Here is a 21,869-nt window from a genome sequence, read left to right on the forward strand (position 1 = left end):
ACTGTACATCGAAGCTTCCACTAGTACGGAAGGTAAAACACAGCACTTGAAATAGTAAGCGTTATGTACTCTTCGAAACTCCGAGCATTAAGCTTCTTAAATTTGACAAGAATTTTTACGCTATTGCTGCTGTTGATTCTACAGAATGCTTATTTGAAAAGTAGCAACAAATAACTAAACTGAACTGTTGTTGGAAAACCAAACTTTACTTAAAAATACTTGTGTTACCATCCCAGGTAATAAGAAATAATACTAATAGTAATAAGAAATAAATAATATTAATACAGTACATATTTACTAGTAGTACCAGCACCTACGGCTCTAAACCCATCAGACTATGTAGAGCGTTCACCACCTGGTGCTCAGGGTCCCGGGTTCGATCCCAGACTCCGCCAAGTGAACAGTGTGGTGGACAAAACCGTGCGTGTGTGGGTTTAGCCTAACCGGCATAATCGTGGGACGTAAAACTTAAAGATTTCCTTTCATATCCGTCAAACGTATGAGGGATAACGTCCTTCGGCGTCGCCAGGGGCGGTTCCCGGGGGGCGATTGCCGCCCCAGAAGAAAAAAATTTCTTATTTCATATACATAAGTAAAACCCATCCCAAAGTTTGGAGCCAAGTATTTGGTTGTATAATTATCTCAATCTAAGGTACAATTTTCTTTTTTTTTCCATTTATTCAGTGCATTCAGAACTTTATAAAGGTCTTACGTTGAATGTTGTATACCTTAACGTGAAAGCGAGCTCCTCCGTGGCTAAGCGGTTAGCGTACGCGCCTTTGGCTTGGGAGACCCGGGTTCGATTCCTGACGGGAGCTCATGTGGTTCGGATTCCACGTTAATCAGTAGGTCCAAGTCTCATACACCTCGCTGCTGAACGGGACGTTAAACTCAAAATCAACTCAACTCAGTAACGTGAAAGCACCTAACTCGCCTAAGGAAAGTCCAAAATCTGATAATCACTTCCAATGCGATCACCTTAGTTGTACCAATAATATACTAAGGAAAACCTCAAAAAACCACTTGGGCAAACGCTGCCCTCCTTCTACTACTACTACTGCTGCTGCTGCTTATTAACTCAAAAAATTTCGATAACACGAGTCCTGCAAGGCTTCTAACTCGTCCTACCACTACTTCTAATGTGCGAATCAAAAGTAAAGAGTTACCACATACATTTCTATTTTTGATTTTTAGGTCGGACTACAATTTTCTATATTATTTTTATAGTAAGAAGTAGTTGAGTTGATTTTGATTTTAACGTCTCGTTCAATAGCAAGGCTATATGAGACGTAGACCTACTGATTAACGTGGAATTCAAAGCACATGAGCTTCCCCGCCGGGATCTCCCACGCCAAAGGCTTGTACGCTAACCGCTTAGCCACGGAAAAGCTCATAGTAAAAAGAAGGTCTGACAACGATTAGCGTTCTGTCGTTTGGATATAAGCTACTGTTAGTATAATTTCGAAATAACACTGATTGCCTATAAGCAATAAACTACAGTTTTAAGTATGATCTTCCTTTTGTTACAACGTTGTTGTTAGTGAATACTTCGGCAAGGTTCGGATGGCATTTAGTATCTCCCACAAATTCATCGACGACTCCGGAACCGGCACCGTTCTGAACGATCACTGCAAATGCAAGTGAATAGTTCCGACAACCTTAATGAAAACCCCGAAACACATCACGACACATTTCCACAAATACACACCACAATTACCTACCCAATCCCAGAAAAAAACTCTCATCTTGCGGGGAGAGACCCCGCACCCCCCAAAAATCCCTTCAAAACAAAAATTATTCAAGGCAGAAAAACACACCGAACAACTCCCAACTCGTTTCATGGTTCCAGAACAGAGTACCTTGTTTTTGTCTAAATTGTGATAAAGGTAGAATACAAGGGCCCTGGGGGCTTCAAACTCCCTTCGCTCGCTGTCCCCAGCTCAGCTATATTTTGTAAAGTAAGTAACACTGTTGTATGTGCATACAAATAAATATTTGAATAAACTTACCCATAGAAAAAATCCACCACAGAAAAAAAGAACGAAGTTAAAGTATGGAAAATCAACCAGAATAAACATGCTTAATATCCTCAACCAATTGATCAACTGCATCCATACACCTTTTCACATCACGGCGCCACAAAAATTCACACAAATGATCAGCTAGAAAATCCTTATGCTTTCCAGAAGAAATAGAACGTCTCAAAAGTCGCCACTGAGATTCAATCTTATTTGTACACGCACCAGTTTCAGCACCATCAAAATAATAAGTATGATTCACAGTCAAATGTTTATGAAAACCAGCTTCTGTCAATCTATCATAGCCCTTCCAACAGTCAGTAACTAACTACACAAGATTCAGGGAGAACATGCTAGAAATAATACTACATAAGGCTGGAAAACTCCTCTTGTTATCAGGACAAATTCCCAAACGTAATTCATTCGAGTCTACATCTATCACCCCAACAATCCAACTCCCCTCCACAACTCTTCCACAGACCAATTTTAACTTCATCGATTTGAAAACAATGTCCCATTCCACCAATACAACCACCAGACAGCGTTGCCAGATATAGCATAATGATGCTAGATCTAGCATAATTTGCATGTATTTAGCATCTAGCATCTTGCTTTTAGCATCCCACCCAAATCTAGCATAATTTCAGCAAGTTTATCAAAAAGCCGTAAAACCTGGAGATGAGAAAGAAGTTGGTCGTGGGAAGAAAAAAAGGCAGAAATGTATCCACTGCCATTGATTCATACAGTCGGTAAACCGTTCAAGCAGTCTCATTTTCGAAAGTAAGTTAGAAACGGCTTTGGGCTTTTTTTTGTGGCTCTACCCAGGGATTTCTAATCCTTTAATTGCGAGGCATGGGCGGAGCTATGGGGGCCATTCTCCCTCAACTTTTTGACCACTTCACCATCTTTATTTCTGACTTCATGACCATCTTTATTCCTGAAATGAAAGACCCGAGACCGACCAAAAATCTGCCCCCCAACAGACAATTCCCAACTCCGCTTATGCTGCGAGGTAATTTTCTTTTAAAATATGTAAAGAAACACCTTGCATTCAATTATACGATATATACGCCATTGAGTCTGGCAACGACTGCACTAGTTTAGTTGAGTTAAAACTTTGGTGCGTATTGAGTTCTATCCACGCATTCTTGCGCTCTGTGTATTTTAAGTTACTTTATCGTATCTCAACTTCCTTTTTTCCTTTCTTTCTTTAAAACTCCTGAATTAGTAATTATCAGGATCTAGCATAATTTGACCGAATCTAGCATAATTTCGATCAGGTTTTGGAATAATTCCCAGCTGTTAATCTGGCAACGCTGCACCAGAATCACAATAAGGACGGTCAAGTGCAATCATACAAACCTCATGACAGTACTGATACCAATCGACAATTGTAGCAGAGCTAAAACAACTATCATGAGAAGAACACTCGATCGTAGCCGGCAGGGTTCTAGATTACTGGTCCCCCTTCCCATTGAGCAGGAATAAAGACAGAAAACAACGTGCCTTGCGGGGCCCTAACCCGCCTTCTCTCGCTGACGCTCGCTCGGCAATACTGTGTAAATTAAATGCATACACTTTGGTACAGAAAGAAACTAACCCAGCTACTAACCTACATGAGTGACCAGTAATCTAGAACCTTCCCATCGTGGCCTGTTCATAATTTCAATTACGGGCAAAAGAATACATCACAGTAATGGCTCTATCAATCCAAATTCTACATTTCTCGAACCAAGTGTTCTTAGACAAAGAAACTTCAACCGACTTTCCAGCAACGTGATCTTTCAAATTACGACATCGAAACCTACCAAACCCATGACCACGTTCACGAATTTCTAAATTAATATTCTTAGAACATTTAATGCACAATTTTGAAGCGGGTAAAACCCACGATGCTAACATCACCTCAAAGCTGTCTCGCGCGAATATACAAACATCCTTCACGTCGCACGAAAAAACAGGTCAAATAAATCATGATCATCTTCAATGCAAAACTACACTAAAAAGAAACATGCATGTCAAACGACTGCATAACTCGAACACCAGAGGCCGTTAATCAACCACACGTCAAACGAATTCATAACAACCACCAGAGGGCGTTAAAATAACACTTTACCCAATACTACAACAAATTCTCACAGTTACGAAAAACGAACCGTAATCGCTATCAACTGAACCATAATCACTATGAGGTGAACAGAAGTCACAACCAAGTGATTTGGGAGAGAGACTAAATATAAGCCCAAGGTTCTAGAAGACTGGTCCCCCTTCCCATGTAGCTGTAATAAAGACAGCAAACAACGTGCCCTGCGGGGCTCTAACCCGCCTTCACTCGCTCAGGCTCTCTGGGCAATACTACATGGACTAAATATTCAACTTTGTTACACAAAGAACCTAACCTAGCTACTAACATATATGACGGGAAACCTGTTTGAAGCTTGTTATAAGAAATTAAAAAGTCGTTCAGAACTCGAGAAAATGCAGTTTCTAAGACAGGCATTGTGACTCCTTCCCCCACCCCATGTTTATAGAAGCAGCTTATCATGGTGCACTTAATTTCATGTTCACGAATGGATAACATCAAATTTATTACAAAATAAATACTAATTATACTAAATACTTCAAGACAATTGAGCATATTAGTTTATCTTCACTGCAAAAAACTGGGGAGGGCCAGGCCGCCCCGGCCTAGAACCGCCACTGCTAAGAATGCCATATTTTTAACGTTTCCTATGCTCACGCCATTAAAGGAATATTCCCGTGAATACTTTTGCAGGTAATGTGCTTGAAAAAGTGAAATAAAACTAAAAGAGAAAAAACGGTTTCCAAAGTCGCAATAAATACAATTTCAAGTGGGATAGCGCTGAAGTGAAATACGGAGAACAAGCCTTATCTGACATACAAAAAACTACTAACGTGTTTCGTAAAGTTTCTTTATCTGTCTTCCTTCCATTCAGAATGTTTTTTCGCCAAATCAGTTGATCTTGGATTTCTCTCAGGAAAGTGACCGAATGTTACACTACGACTGTTTTTGTCACAAAAAGTCCAACATCTCGGGATGACTCCTGCATTTCTATATCCCAAGAAATCAACTACCCAATAAGTTGCGTGATCAATACACATACCAGTAGCTAATCTGTATAACTTTTGCTCCTACAGAAAGAAAATTTGGTTAAATCAACCACCCATATACTCACGTTCTCCTCTGCCTGTTTGAACAAGTTGTATGGTTGTATCAATGCGCCAAAGCGCAGGCGCGCAGCGTTGCCAACTGCTTTTTTTGTCTTTCCGCTAGAACAGAGCTTATAATTCGCTAATGGCAATTTATCCTACCAACTACAGTACAGTTGAAAGATTAATGGGGGTGTCGGCATCTAGGCGATTTGCCCCGTCACAATACGAGCCGTAGGCTCTTATTGAAGGGTCCTGCAAAGTATACTTCATCACGTGTACGAAAATCAGCAAAATTATAAACAATGTAAAGAATTAAGAACAGCTAATATTTACTGAATTATAATGTTGATGTTACAACCAAAATGGTTCAATATCTCCTCATTCATTAACATTACGTCGTTGATATGAAATGAATGTTTCTGCTTTGTTCCGTGTAGTCGCAACTGTGCCTATCTCCATTAGAGCGATTGAGGTCTTGAGGAAAATTCTTAATCGTGACATTGTAATCTAATTTTAATCCTGATCTTATATAATAATAGGATTTACCATTGCCATTCAAAGCCTATTTCGTAGGGAAATGGAGGAGAACCGTGTCTAATCGTTGGCCACAACGACAACCCTCTCTCTGGACTGGGTAGGAAAAGCGGTGTAGAAAATTCATGCATGCGAGGTCTCTACGCTGGTGATAGGAAGTTGGGTTAACCAATGATATGTCGATAGGCGCTACGTGATAGGTAATATTTTCCCCTCCAAATTCATGTAAGCAATAACAAGAAAACATTACAAGTGCCTAATATAGAAAAAAGAAAATTATCTATATTGAAGTATTAAGTGTGAAAAATATTAATCGGGTTTCCACAAAAATTTACGAACTATTTTGTCCATTGCGTAGCAATGCAATGAAAATCATGGTGGATTCCCACCAGTAATGTTGCACTCGGTACATACGCAGTACATTTCTACAATTCTCAGTACGATTTAAGTGCCACATAGAGGGAAAGTATCTGGCAGTGACTTACATACACTTGAAATCAACCTAAAAATAACAAGTAAGGAGCTAATAATGCCCGTTAAGAATAATTCAATTTACACGTCTGTGGGTCTAATGTGAAAAAGGTATAACAGTCAGCACATATTCTCCCTGTAACCACATTTTTCACTATCAGGATCACTACGAACAACACTGTTCTCTATGCATTTAAAATTTACTCGTTGCAAACGCTTTCTTCGGAGAAAAAAGGAGCAGCAATCCGTCGGAGTACGGACTTTTCAGGCTGTAGTTTTCCCATCAACCATTTGAAAAATAATTTCAAACGTCAATTTCAGTTTTTGTTGAAGAACATGCCTAAAAATCGGCGACTATAAACAAAAAAATAGTCATGGTTTAATTTGTCAGATTTACTGTTCCTCTAATTACCTGTCAAAAAAAATCTTTGAAATTGGCAAGCCACCAGCGTTAAGAGGCATATACGAGCATTAACTGTAGTCGGCGAACTGCCAGCGTTTCGGCGCCTGTCCGAGCATCTTTGCCGAGATCTGTCCGTCCGCTGTTTGCCGACCTTCTTTCGGCTCCTTTACTTGTCGGCATGCCGCCAGCTTTTCAGCGTCTTTCTGACAACTTTTGCCGCAGTCGGCCCGTCCGCTGTTTGCCGTCTTCTTCTAAAATGTTTATCAAGGATTCTCTCGTACTTGTAATTTAATTTTAAATATTTACTTCTCATATATCCTTTACGTGCAGTCCCTTTACTAAATTTCTTTTCATTCATTTACCCTTTTTATGGTCGGCACGCCGTCAACGTTTCGACGTTTTTACAACCGTCACTTGCCGAGTTTCTGCCGACTCCGCTTTCACAAGACATATTTATTGGAATTACTGCCCATCCACAAGAAAAACATTCGGACAGTTTCAATTTTTACTTCGTCATTAAAGAAAATACAATCTCTATTCATTGTCCAAAATTCGACTCTTTGCCGCTGGTACGCGGTATTGAAACTTTCAAGAAATTGCCGGCAATCTCTTTTTGCAATCGTCGTCCGACTGTCTGCCGGCTGTTTCGAGAAAGCTTTATACAAGGGAAATATAAGCCCTAATTCGTATTTTAAAGCAACAAATTACCTTGTAACTCTCTTTGTTTCCTTTTGGTGAACGAATCTCTTTTTGCTCGTCGCGGTCAAAAATCGAGCGGAAAGACGCCTGTGTCCGGCGCCGGCAATCCGACCGCGGCATCTGGTCGGCATGGACAAATTGTCCGACTATAGGCGGCAAGATCCTGATGGGGTATGAGCTTGGCAAAGCAGTTCTATTCTAAAACTCATGAAATATAATCAACAATTAATTTAAAATTATTGACTGAGTATAACTGTAAATCCAGGATTAAAAGGAAATATGTAAAAATAATTAGACACATAGTTGCATTCGTCTGGATTTTCAATGCACGTATTCACTGTTCACATCAGTTTAAAAATTATCAACCAAATAATTACAATTTAGATTCCCCACACAAGAAGATTAATTTTATGAAAATGTTATTTAGGAAATATTTACGCCCCTTTCCTCCCCCAAAAAACAGCGAATGATAAATGCTATTCCAGTCAATCCACGTGTTAACTGTGTATATTCAAAATTCATTGTAAACAGTTAAATTACTTCCTTGCTTTGACCATTTAATTAGGATCTTGTGCCAATTACCGCCCCTTCCCGAACTCCGTACATTTTACACGACAAATTTCACTGGCTCGCTTGATTGAATTTTGGCAATCCCTTAAAATCAAATAACTTACCTTTTCTGTTATTCGCAAGCGCTTTTACTCTTACATGCCTTGCAGTTATCTTTCAGTGCAATGTTTTGACACACACAGAAGCACACATCCAACAAGAAAGGCAAATATAAATTTAGTGAGAAGAAAGAGCAGAATCGTGTTGTTATAATTCAATTTAAAAAAGAAATGAACATTAATGAAAAATTAGTTTCACGTTCCACGATTAAGTCCTTTAGGCTAAATTAGAGGAATCATCAACGAAAATGAATGCTAGTTAAAGTTTTAATGATCTCCTAAAACGAAAATCGAATCCGAGATTACACGAACCACAGACGCACACGCTAGGCCGCACATGATCGCAGCCGGTACAGTTTCTCTTCAAGCTATCGAGTCAGAGTGATTGAATTATGTAACAGTATTTTATTTATTTATTTACTAAACAAATTTTGGATATAGCAAAAATACCATTATTTTTGTAAAATGTTTACTACTTTCATGAAGCAGAGAGAACTTTCTACCTGGCTTTAGAACTATCCCTACTAATTCTTAATCGACATCTAATAGTTTACGTTCATTATTTCTGTCCATTTCCTACATATTACTTGCAGAAACTATGCGGAGTAAATGTTTTATTTAATTACTCTTTTACGAAAGTTTAGTCATATGTTAATTAAAATTCCACTATTTGTAAGTTTCTCATTTCGTTTATGAAAATGATTGTAAATGAAGCTTCTGGTTTTTATAAAATTCTTGACAATTTTAATATTTTTAAAGACATAATTCTAAATTATTTGGAAATATTCAAATAAACTAAAATGAAGAGCATAATACTAAGGAGCATTATTAGAACAAAACATTGTCCTTAAGGAGTTCAGAGAATCAAGCTTTTCTTAAAAAAAAGTTTGGAGTGGTGATCGTGGAAAAATAAAGTATGCAAAGAGCAGGCTTTAACCGACTACTCTAGAAAGGCACGGTAAGGACTGCACCTTGGCAGACGCATATAACGAACCCACTAACACAAAGAGCCTGATCGCTTCGCACATTTTGTAGCTTATTTCTATTTAGCTCTTTGTTTAAATGTAAAATGCTTAATAGCGATGATTTTTAGATCTGTGCCACATGATTAATAGCTAACCTTATGACAGATTTACGTTGCATTTCTAACAAGGCATAAATTTCCCTCCATCTTTGTCAATTTCGCTGCTCGTTTGCCACGTTTACGAAAATGGAACTTAGAATTTTTCGATGAAAGTTTCGGAGATTTCCTTTTTTTAATTATAACTTGCTTATTTCTTAATTTCTTATTGAAATATTTTTTGGAAATATGTGTTTTGTTTTTCTGCGTATTTCCAAGAAGAAATGTGAAATTTTCTATCACGAAAAAAAGAGAATCGTTTCTATTTATGTAATTTCTAAAGACATGCGACAACAATTTTGGACATAAGTGTACATATGTATGTATAATTCCTATCTAATGTTGGCTCGGTAGTCGTATTATATTAACATTAAATTTTGTGGACTTACCCTTCAACATTTTTTTGATGGCTTATAGACATCTTCGGGAATCCCACTGATGACAGACCAGCAATATTCAGCACGATACTTTTAGTCCATTTTCCACTATAACGCTTTTCAAATATGACAATATTCTGATGAAACCGTACTCCGTGTTCATCACCTGCTAAGCCCATGTTTTGATGGAAAAGTCAAGATGTGAGTGCTAAACGTGTAATTTTAATGTTACGTTGCATCCCATGAGATGAAAACTCCGCATAATGTCACTAATAATAGCTTCATAATTTTCAGCTTTTACATTTCCAAGTAAAACCGGAATATATCGGTTTAAATGGCAGCCAAGATAATTTCTCAATTTCAGAGTGTCTAGTTTCAAAGTCTTCATCCTGCATATATGTTTTAATCACGCGCATCAAGTTAGACCAACCACCAACACCAAAACGACCGGAACATATCTCAGAATTATGGGCTATTTATGGGCTAATTAGTTGCTCTAATCCCAATTTTTGGGCTCCTAATGTTTAGCGGGAAATCGGATTCAAAGTGGGCGAGTACAGCTTGATATCAAGCTAGAACCCCCCATATGGATAGAATGGTCCGATCGAAAAAATTCAAACGCCAGAATTATGGGCTATTTATGGGCTAATTAGTTGCTCTAATCAAACTTTTTGGGCTCGTACTGTTTAGGGGAAAATCGGATACAAAATGGGCGAGTCCAGCTTGATATCAAGCTAGATCCCCCCTATTGGTTAGAATAGTCCGATCGAAAAAATTCAAACGACAGAATTATGGGCAATTTATGGGCTAATTAATTGCTCTAATCCCAATTTTTGGCTCCTATTGTTTAGTAGGAGATCGGATTTAAAATGGGCGAGTCTAACTTGATATCAAGCTAGAACCCCCAATATGGTTACAGTTAGAATGATCCGATAGAAAAAATTCAAACACCACTATTATGGGCTATTTATAGGCTAATTAATTGCTTTAATCCCACTTTTTGGGCTCCTACTGTTTAGCGGAAAATCGGATACAAAATGGGCGCGTCTAGCTTGATATCAAGCTAGAACCTCCCTTACGGTAACGGTTAGAATCGTCCGATCTAAAATCTTCAAACGCCAGTATTATGGCGATTTATGGGCTACTTTTTGTTTTAATCCCAATTTTTGGGCTACTATTGTTTACTAAGAAATCGGATTTAAAATGGGTCAGTCTAACTTATTACCAAGCAAGAACCCGCAATATGGTTACGGTTAGAATGATCCGATCAAAAAAATTCAACCGGCAGAATTATGGGCTATTAATGGGCTAATTAGTTGCTCTGATCCCAATTTTTGGGCTCCTACTGTTTAGGGAAAATCGGATTCAAAATGGGCGACTCTAGCTTGATACCAAGATAGAATCCCCGTACAGTTAAAATGATCCGATCAAAAAAATTCAAACGCCAGAATTACGGGCTATTAATGGGCTAATTAGTTGCTCTGATCCCAATTTTTGGGCTCCTACTGTTTAGCGGGAAATCGGATTCAAAGTGGGCGAGTCCAGCTTGATATCAAGCTGGAACCCCCCAAATGGTTAGAATGGTCCGATTGAAAAAATTCAAACGCCAGAATTATGGGCTATTTACAAGCTAATTAGTTGCTCTAATCCCAATATTTGGGCTTTTACTGTTTAGCGCCAAATCGGATTCAAAATGAGCGAGTCTAGCTTGATACCAAGCTAGAACTCCCCATCCGGTTAAAATGATCCGATCGAAAAAATTCAAACGCCAGAAATATGGGCTATTTATAAGCTAATTAGTTGCTCTAATCCCAATTTTTGGGCTCCTACTGTTTAGCGGGAAATCAGATTCACAATTTGCTAGTGTAGCTTGATATCAAGCTAGAACCTTCTATTTGGTTACGTTTAGAATGGTCCGATCGAAAAAAATCAAACGCCAGAATTATGGGTTATTTATGCGCTAATTAGTTGCTCTAATCCAAATTTTTGGGCTCCTACTGTTTAGCGGGAAATCGGATTCAAAATGGGCTAGTGTAGCTTGATATCAAGCTAGAACCTTCCATTTGGTTACGTTTAGAATGGTCCGATCGAAAAAATCAAACGCCAGAATTATGGGCTATTTATGCGCTAATTACCCACAGAGCACATCACAGCCAGTGGACGTACATATTAGATCCAGAACGTCCAGTTTTAGTACATTGACTTATGCGTAACATCCATTGGTGGTCCATATTACGTTCGGCAATGGATATCCACATTCTGAACTTGAGTGGACGGTCCATTGGATGTCCATATTACGTTCAGAAGTTAATATCCATTTTCTGGACTTCAGTGGATGGTCCATTGGATGTCAATATTTAATCCACGAATGAAACGTCCACGGAGCTACATGATCTGGATAAAAAAGGGACGTACGGACAACAACATTCAATTGTTAGTGACGGCAGATGCGCAGATCCTTGCACAGTGCACTCTTAGCAGGTTTGAATTCAGTGGTTGAGAAGCGTAGAAATTTCAGTGATATTAATACTTTTAGTTCTATCTTGGATTGAAGAAGGAAGAGAGAATAGGAACTGCGAAAAAGGTAAGATATGATGAGTGATTTGTTTATATAGATTTATTCCGGTGCACCATTTATTATACAACTGAAAGTTTTTGTGTATGTCGACAAAAGTAACTCATTATCAATTATAGGCTGGGGTAACGTAGATGGGCACATGGGAATTGGTAATATATATATCTCAGTGAATTCAGATGGTGAAGGGTGTAATAACACCCTCACATAAGATACTAGTGAGGTTCGTTCCTTCTGTACCAAAGCTCAGGACTCAATTCGACATTACTCGAGAAGACGGTTCTACCAAATTTTGACAGATTTCTTACATTCCCAGGTTAGATTAGAGTTTTATATTTCTTTTAGCCGAGCATGCACAAAATGAGGAGCTCCATTACTACTTGCAGATTGACTTCAGGAGGGCTCAGTATCGGTTAACTACTGTATCGCCGGACCAATTTTAGAAAATTTACCAGATAAATCGGAGAGTTTCTTTTGGTTCGTGAGTAAAAGTAAGTTGAGGGTGATAGTTACCAAAATACTTGTCGTTAGTTATTTTTGATATTGTAAGCTACACTATATATATGGGGGGCGGAAGAGAAAGGTTCTAGATTACTGGTCCCCCATGCAGATTAGTAGCTGGGTATGTTTCTTTCTGTACTAAAGAGTATACATTTAACTTATACAGTATTGCCGAGCGAGCGTTAGCGAGTGAAGGCGGGTTAGAGCCCCGCAGGGCACGTTGTTTTCTGTCTTTATTACTGGTCAATGGGAAGGGGGGCCAGTAATCTAGAACCTTGCCGGGCGAAAGGGACTATTTGGCGGTATATTTGTTATGATTTTTGGGAAAGGTAGTGCGTAAATGACAAGGTTGTTTCATATCGTGATTGAGTTTTATGAAGTTATACAAAAATGAGTGTCAGTTGTCGAAATTGTGTGAAAGGCATGGTCTACTAAACAGGCTAAAAGTTTATTGTGACTAGTGTAAACAAATTGAAGCTACAGAAAAGAAGAGGAACATTTAACCAAACCTAATCGAGTATAATCTAATTTAGTACATTTTGGTACTTTTTTGGATTGCATGTAGTACCTCCCCCAAAGCTGTGCAACACATAAGGCGTGCATTTTATGAAATGAACTGTTAGATGAAATTGTTTCTCCACCATCCTCGTTTATGCGTATACTCATCGCCGCTGACGCGCCTGCTCCCTACGGACGCTGTTTCTGCTCTCCTGTTTTGACTCGGTTAGATGGCATTTTCGTGCTTTTTACTGGCCACGTAGCACAAATTAGTCAGTGTTTTATGGACTAGCTTTTATGCCATACGTTCACATCGTATTTCGAACATTAATCATTATCAAGTGAGCCAGGGCCAATATCTAGTATTTTGGGTGAGAAACTAAATAATATTCCTTTTCTTATTTTCGTATTCTGGCAATACAGCAGTAATACCATAAGTATAAATACATTGCGGATGTGAGCTCCTCCGTGGCTAAGCAGTTGGCGCGCGAGACCCGAGTTCGATTACCGGCGAGAGCTCAGGTGGTTCGGATTCCACGTTAATCACTAAGTTTACGTCTTATATACTCTTTTCCGTATAGATTTTTTATCGTGTATTTAAGTATCAGCGCTTTGCCAAGAAACAGAAATGTCAGTTAATAAATGAACGTAAAAGGTCTATAGCATCAATTTTTTTTTATCATAATAGTAAAGTTTATTATTTACAGTATCCTTTATATTTATTAAGTTGAAATAATTACTAGCAAATGCTAGCAGCAGGCCCGTATCCAGGGGGGCCGGGCCCCCCTATATTTTTGCTGGCCCCCTTTAAAAATTTTACGATACGCTTAGATATGAACTATAATATGGTTGGATCAGGCCCCCCCTAACTTCAGCCCCCCCCCCTAAATTTTTGGGCTGGCTACCGGCCTGGCTAGCAGTGAATTTTTTTCTTCGTTACATCTGCCACAGGTGGATAGAAGAAATGTCATTGGTTAAAGATTTTAGCTCTCAGATTTCTAGAAGCTGGGAGTAGGAGATGTAGAAGCGTCTTTTCTTCGAATATCGGGGTTGGATTAACACGTACAATGTAACTATAGAAATTTTCAGTTTTAAAGTTTCGGCGTAAAAGGTATATCGACCAGATGAGGTTGAGTGGAAATTAGTCGCAATTCGGCGTGTAAGTGAAGACGGATAGTGTAATGACATCTATGCGTATTGATATCTTGCGAAACTTCATAAATACGTCCATATATTATTTAGTAACGTTATTATATTATATATTTCCAATAACGAGGGAGATTTAGTAAGGAAATAGTAACACAGGTTAACACATCCCATTGTTTTTTTTTTTCATTATTTCGGTATTTTCCACTTTTTTTTGTACTTTATTTTCATTCGAATTAAGTACTTTCTTCCTACTTTGTTTTCGTGTGAGAGGAAATTTTTATCTCCTTGTATACTTCATGGCGTTTGTCATGGTTCCTTCGGGGCAGAGCGGTGTGATGTGGAGGGACATGTGTGTGAGCTCACAGTAAGAAAGTTTAACGTTATTTTCCATCACCAATGGACTTGTACTAATAACTATCCGATTTAATTTTAAGCTTTCCTCCGGACATGCAATTTATTCCTATTTACTTAGTTCACCTTTTGATTAGAGTAATTTCTATTATTTAAATTTTCTTAAACTGGATTTTTTTTAATTTTCCTTTTTATTATCTTTGCTTATTAACCAACTTTTGGTGGTAACGAAGTTTGTTTGTTATATAGAATTTGTTTGTAAATTCCAATTCTGAAGGTCGTCTAGCGGAGACGAAATAACTAAGACGCAGTTAATAAGGGGGAACTTTCTAACGGTGGTCCTCCTTCGTATCTCTGCTTGGTCACAGACTTATAGCTGGTTTGAGGATAGTATAATCGGTCTGTATTGAGAGGACCATACGTTTTTGGGGTCTATGGCTAATTGTTTCGGTTTAAGTCAACAAATGGTTGTAAGTTTTGTAAGTCCATAGCACACCATCTCCAGAATTAAATGGCATTTGCGGTACTGTCCTAGTAGAAATGCAGTGTTAGGTTCATACGTGTAGCATGTTACCAGAGACACGAGTCTGAAATATAAAAAATTGTCAAAAAAATTGGATCATCAATTTGGTTTTAGTCTTAATATTTAAAGATTTGGTTTCAGTCTTAATATTTAAAGGCTAAATTGTAAGCTATAATGGACGTAGTTAAAATTGTAATTGATTTCATAATTTCTTCTAAGACAGTTAATGATTTTTTTTATCCAGGATAACACGGAAATAAAATTTACTTGAAAGAAAAGGGTCGGGTTGAAAATGGGCTGTAGTGTAATAATTTGACGTGCAATGACTCAAATATGTTTATCTCCTTTTTTAAAAAAGATAAAAATATAGTACAATTTTTATGTTGCACATTTAATGTGCGATAAATATATTTTCGTAGTAAATCGGCTCAATGTTAGATAGATAACATTTTTGAAGTCGATTACAAATATCTACCTTATAACATTTTTCCTTTCAGTTACACATAATATATCATGTCTTGCTGGACGGTGAGTAATTGAACTGTATTGTATGGTAGGCTACATTCCTAATACTTTAGATTTTAGTATATCGTATACGCCTGTGTAATATCCTCATTTTTATCAACAACTTACGCTAGAGCTCAAAAGAAGTCTTTTTTTTCCTGTGGGCCCTACTTTCCTTGGTAAGGCCGCTCAAAGAGCTCAATTTTGAATTTTATTTTTGGTTTATAGGCAACTTTCGAAAAACAAAGGACCAGGAAAGGGTGTGGGGTATTGGAAAGAAGTAGGATAAAGCTTATTCATAAATTAACATCTCGTTACTTTGTCATTCAGGACTCAGATAAATGTTTGTAGTTAGCATGTCTATTTTGACCTAATGGTCCAGTTTTACTGCAAGCCTGTATCTGCGCACTGCATAACAGAAAAGCAGAATGTTACCTTATGAACAGCTCGTATTCGACTTCTTTCCAATATCCTATTTCCTTTCCTGGCAAATTGTTCATCGAAAGTTGCCTAAAAGCCAATGTAAAATTCAAATTTGGACCCTTAGAAGGACTCTTCCAATGAAGGGAGGTCCCACAGGAAAAAATGAAAGATAATTTATTTTGTCTCCTTTTGACTTCTAGAAGTTCCTGTAGAGCTTGTCCACGATTTTTATAATACCATATATATATATATATATATATATATATATATATATATATATATATATATATATATATACAGTATATATAGGGTGGGTGGCTGTTGTTCAAGTAGTTTCTGCAATTTCACATCGTCATCCTAGGTTGTTACCAGTTTAAAAAGGATGCATAGGTATTTCCTTCACAAATGGTTGAAAAGCAGTAAATAAATAAATAAATAAAATACTGGTTAATTTGTATTTTTTACTGTAGTGACGTGATATGTATTAATGCTCTTCTTGCTTTATATTTATATTACCGTTTTCTAACCATTCGTGAATCCAGTGCTTTTGTATTCACTCTATTAGTAACAACGAGGATACCAATGTAAAATCGCCAAAAGTACTTTCGTTTATTTTCTTCATTGCATGTGTGTTGAGCTATTATTTTTTTGGTTTATATATCATCACAGCCCACTCTGACTTAGATTACAAACACTTTCTTCTACGTCTTTGGAAGGGTCCCCTATTGATGAAATTTAATTCTAACACTGGGAAGACACTCGCTTAAAGTAGTAGACAGGATGCAGGCAAGCCTTCGTTGCCCGTGGTTGTGGCTTAAGGTTTGTCGGTTGTCCAAGTTGTTCGAATAAAACTTTATCAAAAATTACCTTAGAAGTTCGTATATTCTTTTAGGATGATTATCACGGTTCTGCTTCGAACAATAGGAGTCACAAATATCATTCTAAACCCTAAGTGTGCAAAGAACTTGAAATCAAAGATTTTATGCATAAATGTCGTACTATAAATTATCCTTTTATTTCTCTACCCGTGCTCACATATGTAGCTTGTTCTAACTGGACAATTGCCCAACACTGTGACCTCATTCACATCTGCAGCTCAATTTTTAAAGGTGCTTCATTTTTTCCTTCCATAGTATTACATTCGAGCGTCGAAACCTTTAACGAGTCATTTTTTTAAAAAAGTTTTGAGTAGATATATTTTGGGGGGAAGGAGAGAAATTTTGATCTACGGAATGTATCAAAAAGTCGTTCCTACGCTTGGAAGGTGATTCTAGATCAAAATGGGACGAAAATTTAGCATTTTTGCACTGGGTCCTCTTTTGACTCCGGGGAAACTTATTTTTATTTGTGACTTTTACACTAATTTGTCTCAGCACTGAAGGGAAAGGGTATGAGATATTGGAAAGAAGTTGGATAGGTCCTATGCGTTAGGTAACATCACGGTTTGTCTTGCCAGGTTAGAATTACGAAAACGCATGTAAATAGAGCTAGACACGATGTCTTTGAGGTTTTTGTTGTCCTGTTGATCTCTAGAATTTCGTCTCAAGCGTTGTAAACAATCTTCTGGTTCAACCTGTGTAAATAAAACTTACATTTTCGAAAAATAAAATAAGCTTGGACGTATAAGTATTAAAAATATTCTACTACAGCTTTTTAATTAAAAGTAGTGTTACAGAATAATGATATCTGCACATATAAGTGTATTGTATATAAAAATCGAAAGTTACATAAATTTCCATACTTTTAATTCTATTTTAAATTTCCTTATTTAATACAGACAGCTAAGACAAGGCTCGTAGCAAGCTGAGAAAGGTGAGTACACCTCAGATCTGAACACAGACGATGAAGGACGTTTACGTAAATGAAATTTTTTGAGTTTTACGTCCCACAGTTATGCCGGTTAGACTAAAGGAGACGGTGATGATGAGTAATGAATGAAATGGTGGAATGAAGTAAGTGGGAGGAAACGGGAGAACCCCGAAGAAACCCACGCACATGGTGTTTGTCCACCACAAAGTTCACTTGGCGGGAGCAGGGTTTGAACCCGAGACCCCTAGCACCAGAGGTGAACGCTCTACCACTGAGCCACCGCGGCCCGTTTACGTAAACGAAAGGAACAAAGGCCTTTAACACCAAAAGTTAACAGTGAAACTTCGGACGACGAAGTGAATTCTATGATCGAAATGCTACCTACACCACCTAAAGTAACTAAATCTATTAGGAAGCAAGATGTTGGCGTTAGTTCCGTGTGCCTTGCTTCTGCTGAAGATAAGGAACAAAGTAAGTATCTCATTTAAATGAGCTATATTAGACAAGCTTCGCTAACACTTCCATGTGATAAGTCGCGTTGCACGCACATAGCACCTATTTAGGCATATGCATTGGTCGGGAAATGCAAAACTAGCTGAACTGAATTTGATGGATTTAATTCGGCACTTTATTTTGTTAGAAACTATTAGAAGTTCCAAAGTTCGAATAGATTTTAATCCCGTTTTACTTTTCAACTTAGTTAAATCTATTATTAAAACATATGAAGCTCAAGAAATAACGAATAAGTTCTGTGCATAATTTTGTGCTTCGTGAGGATCCATGCGAAAGAGAATATTAAAGTTTTATATAATTTGTATTACTTTAAAAATTGTATAGGGTTACAGGAGTACAAGTAGTTATACTTTAGACTGGAAGTTTATTAGCTGTTAGACATATTTCGACAATTCAATGCAGCAACCTCGTAGATCAACAGTACAGGATTTGGTAAAATATCTATTCAGTATTAGCTGCTAACTCTGTTGAAACTGCCCCTTTTCTGCGTCGATTTGTAGCTCTGAAGGCGAATTCAGATCTTTTTTTTTTTTTCATTACAGAAAAGGAATGAAATGCTATGGTTCATATCTTGCTAAAACCTTATAGTTATATGCTTTTGCTCACAAATGATAAAGCTAAAAAGGCAAAATATCTTGATTTCGCCACAAGTCGACATATCTGCTTATGCCTTTCTGGAGAAAAGTGCAATAATGTATTTATAATTACAACTATGTGTTTGAGATACTGAGTTTGGGCAATTACTTGGTTTGAAGCAGAAATCGTCTGCTATCTTTATGCATTCAAATCAGACTTTTCATAAAAATTTGAAACTTGTAGAAAGTATAAAAATTTCGACATATAGTATAGGTGTTAGAGTTCTCTTTAGTTTTCCAATGAATGAAGGGATAATGATTCTGCAAACACTCAGTAATTTCTTAGGGCTCAATATTTTCGTAATTTCATTTCAGTTTTCAAAGTTTTCTTATTAGTTGAAAGCTCTTTCAGGTTAACGGAACAAGCACCAGTAGAGAAAAAGAGAACAATAAACTCCCGATTATTCGCGGAATTAGCTGGCAGAAGCACCGCGAATAGCTGAAAATGACAGACAATACTTGTTCGTAAAATAAAAATTGTCCTAGCTTAAAAAACTTATTGTATTGTACGTAAAACGTAAGAAAAAGCGTGCAAATATGTATACAGAACACTAAAAATATTTGTACCGGTATTGTTCAGTACAACGTAAAACAATCAACGAAAAAGTGTATATTTACAGTGAAGCCAAGGTACGATACTGTAAGTTAATTTATACTCTATATTTAAACAGTCTGGTTCTGTATGACTCGTGCAGTAGCTTTATTGAGTTAACTTTTTTCCGGGAGACGCCAGCGTATAATCTGGAGTATGCTGTAGTTTATTGAAGAATGCTATAATCTGCTGTTGCTGTTTGCTCACCATTCACTTTCTCAGTTTGTTTGCATGTAGTAAAACCCAATTGGAATTGGCTGAGGTATGATTTTAGTTTTAATGAAAAATGTGTTCAGGTAGGCAGTTTCTTTGTGTAATCAATTATTATTATTATTATTATTTCCTTTTCCTTCAGAATTTCTTAAATACATTTGAAATTAAAATTAATTTTAACACTAAATAACAACCGTAACCGTTTATAGTAAATTTGTTTCCCACATTGCAATGACAAGGCTCTCTCCAAGCACTATGTTCCTTTGTGATTTGTGGTGGACGGAGTTAATAAAAAAAAGGAAGTCAAAATCTTTCTCAGTGTCATTCTAAGAATGTGAAATGATGATGTCGCGCCATACAATATTTCAAATATAGATTTTTTTTCAATAAAAAGTTTTATATTCCATATAGTTTTAGAAAAATAAAGTAATAAATAGACTATGCTTTATGGTATACATTAGGGATTATATACAAACATTATAATTAGGAAGATTTCATGTGCTTTGGAGGTTGATTCCTGCAAGGACACTGAACATGTTAGATTAGTGGAAAGCATGCAGTGTTGTACCCAATTGTGATAAGCATCAGAGGGTACTTTTCTGCTTTGCTGGCGGCTCAATTCTCATTTGGCAGTAGAAAACTTTGAATCTCTTCTTGGTTTTATATACATTTTTCAGCTTTCTTCCAACTGCAATATCTAATTCTGTAATAGTTTGTCATAACAGAAAAAAGTGTAAGGGCATGCATTTCTTAAAATGCTTTTCTTCCTTTTTTTTCCGTAATATGATTTCGTAAATTTCCATAATTATTCATCTCAACACATTCTTTCTATTGTCCAGAAGACATGGCTTCCTTTGAAACACGCTATTTTAAGTGCTTAATCTTTCATAATGCTTACGTAAATACATTTTAATAAAAATACATTTTGTAATTTGTGGGTCAATTTGGAATTTGTAATTTTAACTTTGTACCTTTGAGTCTCGTTTGTATAGTTTAAAGTTAGAAGTTCTCAGGTTCGATCCCTGACCCCGGTCACGTAATTTTTACTCTTTAAAATTAAACATAAAAACTTATTTAACTACAAGCTCATAATTTGATTTTTTTTTAATAATTTTGATCGTTCTGATGTTGATAGTATCTAGAATTAATTTTCCCATTTTCTTGATTTCAGAAAAAAGAAATGTGGAGAACAGCAATAAGAAAGGATTTCTGTCAATCACTCATTGTGTACAGGACCAGATTTCAGTGTTTTGTGCCCATGGGCCCTAGCGAAATAGCTAGATAGTTTTATAGCGAAATATTTTACTATTTTTAAATAGCTAGATAGTTTTATGTATTTTCTTTGTATACAAATGTAAAAAATTACAATCTTCTTGAAAATAAATCAAGGAAACTGTTAAGAACTTTAAGACGTAATGACAGGTCACTCAATAAAGTGTATTGTTATGTTATTTCTTTCTTTTTGTTACGACTTCCTTATTTTTATAATGTATACAATTTCAAAGTTAAGTATTTGAAACGTTCTCGGGCATTAAGGGACGTCATGTTTAAGTTATTATTTCTTATGAGTACGATAATATAAAAAAAAGAGGTTTTGGGGACAATGTTAAAAAGCTAGAAGAAGAAGATTAGCTGTCCAGCCTGTTGTCCATACAAAGGAAAAGAAAGAAGTGATATTTCAGAAACGAATTATGAAACTTCAGGAAATGAAATGAAATCTTTAAGTTTTACGTCCCACGGTTATGCCGGTTAGGCTAAAGGAGACGGTGATGATGAGAGATGAGTGAAATGGTGGAATGAAGAAAGTGGGAGGAAACGGGAGAACCCCGAGAAAACCCACGAGCACGGTGTTTGTCCACCACAAAGTCCACACGGCGCGAGCTGGAATCGAACCAGGGACCCCAAGCACCGGAGGTGAACGCTATGAAACTTCAGGCTGAATCGATGGAGGTTTTTACATCAATCACAGAAATGGAGAAAGGTGGCGGTAATGAAACGAAAGTGTTACTATAGAGTTTTCAGTTTTCGATATTTCTCTACGCAAATGCAAACAGTGGAAGAGGATGCAGGTTTGAAGATGATAAATTAAGATACAAATTCTATTAACTGAAGCGTATGG

The 21,869-nt window shown here is 37.0% G+C and overlaps 1 long non-coding RNA gene across 1 annotated transcript; it reads left to right on the forward strand.

Annotated features, from left to right (window-relative positions):
- The first annotated feature begins 18,091 nt into the window (after positions 1–18,091).
- On the forward strand, positions 18,092–21,250 carry LOC145683327 (uncharacterized). Its single transcript, XR_014131045.1, has 2 exons — positions 18,092–18,268; positions 20,922–21,250. It is a non-coding gene; the product is annotated as an uncharacterized LOC145683327 (long non-coding RNA).
- Positions 21,251–21,869: the final 619 nt, after the last annotated feature.

Source organism: Thermobia domestica, chromosome 4 (genome assembly GCF_964235325.1).
Source record: "Thermobia domestica chromosome 4, izTheDome1.hap1.1, whole genome shotgun sequence".
NCBI classification, from domain to species: domain Eukaryota; kingdom Metazoa; phylum Arthropoda; class Insecta; order Zygentoma; family Lepismatidae; genus Thermobia; species Thermobia domestica.